This window comes from Lactuca saligna, chromosome 4 (genome assembly GCF_052625555.1).
Source record: "Lactuca saligna cultivar CGN05327 chromosome 4, ASM5262555v1, whole genome shotgun sequence".
NCBI lineage: Eukaryota > Viridiplantae > Streptophyta > Magnoliopsida > Asterales > Asteraceae > Lactuca > Lactuca saligna.
In genome coordinates this window covers 14,884,016-14,887,139 of record NC_136420.1, presented here as the reverse complement: position 1 = coordinate 14,887,139, position 3,124 = coordinate 14,884,016, and positions in this window count along the sequence as shown.

Below are 3,124 nucleotides of genomic sequence, written 5' to 3'. Positions count from 1 at the left end.
AGTCACACCTTATCATTTAACAGCCAAACAAAAGTCTTACTTGATATTCATGATAACACTTGAATCAAGTTTCATGCCAAAATCTTATTCTTGTTTTCGTTATCAAAGAGAGAAAGAAAAGAGCAATAAGAAAAATAAAGGGAAAAATAGTAAGATTGTATGAACGTGGGGGAATACATACATACATACAATGAGAACTGCATAGGTTGAGTTGAAGTCGAAGAAGTGAGATAGGCAGTGACCAGAAAACAAGAGGTAGAGAGGATGAAACGACTACATCATTACTCGCGGAAAGAGGGAGACCAGTAGCTTGGAACCGGAGACAATGACGGCTTCCGGTGGTTACTAGGGTTCTTGATTTTTCTCTGTTTATGCGTTTTCTTCTTAATTATACGGCCTTATGCGATTCTACCTCATTAACTGTTGGTATCTTCCCATCATTTAATCAAATCTTCCTCTTTTTTAGGCATAAACGTCTGCTTCCTCTTTTTTCGATTTTGTTATATTTTGACGGGCAATCACCAAGCAGTAGAGTACATATTTTTTTTTTCTAAATAATATCCTGATTATAGAAAAACTAGTACTTAACAGACAAAAAAACGGGGGGGGGGGGGGGGGGGGGTGGCCCCTCTTGGCCTCCGTACGGATCCGCCACTGACAGTAAGACTAGGTATCAAATTGAAGGGGAACGAGTATCAAACTCAAGGAGAACGAGTATGATTCAACTTAGATCTTTATAATTTAAGAGTAAATTACATAAATGGTCCCTATGGTTTATGGTAATTTGCATTTTTAGTCTCTAACTTATTTTTTTAACTCGGAAGGTCCTTACTGTTTGTTTTTGTTATGCGCTTGGTCCCTGTCTTACTTAAAAAGACTATTTTTCCCTTGATTTTTAATTAACACAACGCCAACCTCACTCTCTCACCTTGCCTTACCTACCGCACCATTTGTCTCTATTTAAATAATAGTTTTTTAAGTAAGACAGTGACCAAACGCGTAACAACAACAACAAACAATAGGGACCAAGTGTGTAACAAAAACAAATAGTAAGAACCTTTCGAGTTAAAAAAATAAGCTAGGGACCAAACGTGCAAATTACCCCAAACCATAGGGACCATTCGTGTAATTTACTCATAATTTAATGAAACCAGACAATTATTCAATTAGTATTTTTTTTTCTTAAAGAACGAAGTAAACAAACTAAATAGAGCTAGAGATTTAGATTGAAAATGATGATGAGAAGATGTGTACACTTAGATTTGATTCCCATTTTATTTATTTTGATATGCATTAGAAAATTTTCATTATTTACTAATTCCTAATATGGTTAAGTCTCTTGATCAAATTTTAACAGTAATGGTTATAATTGTGGTTAACAAAATGGTCATGGATTAATGGTCATAAACTAGTTATGTATGAAGCAAACTTGACTAGATTAGTTATCTAACCACATAAACTAAGTCAATCTATAAACCTTAATACTAAAATAAAAAAAATAACTAAAACATCCAAATCATAAAATCAAAACAAAAATTCAAAGGTTCATCGCATCCATGAAAATGTAAAAGGGTTTTCGCCTATGATAAAAAAAATCTAAACATAAAGAAATCAAATAAAGAGTACGCGCTAAACATAATTAAAGTAGCTAATCGAATGATTCTCGAATGAACAATCTTCCAAATCTCTAGATATTTGGCTCAGTGGGTTCCTCAAGCTTTCGAAACATCTTCTTAGGGTTTATGGTCCCTCAAATACGGATGCCTGTTCAGACTAATGATTCTCTGATAATTAGGTCAAAAATGGAAGCCATGTTGATAGAAAGCTTCAACTGGCTTACAACATCATGGCGAAGAACGTGTCACGTATAGCCTAGTTCCCATGTATTCCTCAAGTAACTCCACCTCAATGTGGCATGTGGCATGTATTAATGGTGTACCACAATGTGTAAATTGATTTTCCAACAATTGATTTATCTTTAAGAAATCTGGTTTAGAAATCTAGCAATCAACTCCAATTTCACTCATCTTTAACCAACAACAATGTTAATATGCAAATCAACAATTTTCAACATTATATGCACCTTTTCTTTTCTTAATTTACATTAGAATTCATTATACATTTATTTGATATTACACAAGTGATATATATAGAATAGACAATATCACCATAACTAATACACAATTATCGACTCCTATATTATGGTTAATTAATATTATACTAATAATCTCGCATTTAATCGGACATAAAGAATCATAGTAGACGCTACAATTAAGTACTTAATAGTATATCTAATTGTGGAAAATTATTTTTTTAGTAATTATCAGTGTTGCAAAAATCGATAGGTGTCCGATTAATCATGGATAAATCGTTAGGCGTCCTTTTCAACTGATTAGAATTAGGGTTCGTCGATTGTGACAACCGAAGAATTTTGATCCAAGAAAAGTGCCTTTATAGGTAGTATAAAACCCCATCACAACCTTGTTGTATTAAACATTTGAGAATTATAATAAGAAGTACCAAAATTTCTAGAAATTTCAATTCGTATGAAGGATCTTTAAGCTTGGATTAAGAAGTTCAAAATCTCGAATTATAGTTGCAACACTCAAGTTGGACCAAGAAGACTCGAAACCAAGAACCCCCTCCCTCGGACCCAAAGCACATGTGAGGCTACACCAAATACCCTATTCTCGGACCAAGAACCTCATGCGAAAAGTCCTTGTTCTTGGTCTCCTCTTGACCGAAATCCCTCTTGATTTCAGTGGCACCTAAGGCCAAGAACCACATTCTCGATTAAGCCAAAAAGGATCTCGGTTTGGATGGGGATTTAAAAACTTTGACTTAGCCATTTGACACCTCACTTTTAGCCTACAAAGCTCCATGCAATTAACCATCATATATCCATGTAAGTGTACTATTAACCATCATATCTCTATGCTAATTACCCACCATGTATCAATAACCTACCATCTTCTTCTTTCTTTTAAACTTGCGGCCGAACACCCACACACACACACTAGGAAAAAAACCTCTCCACTCATTTCACTCTCAAATTTTTTCTCATTTTCCCTCTCCAAAAATCGTGATCGGTCTTCAAGGAGTGATACTTCTCCAAGTGGTCCTA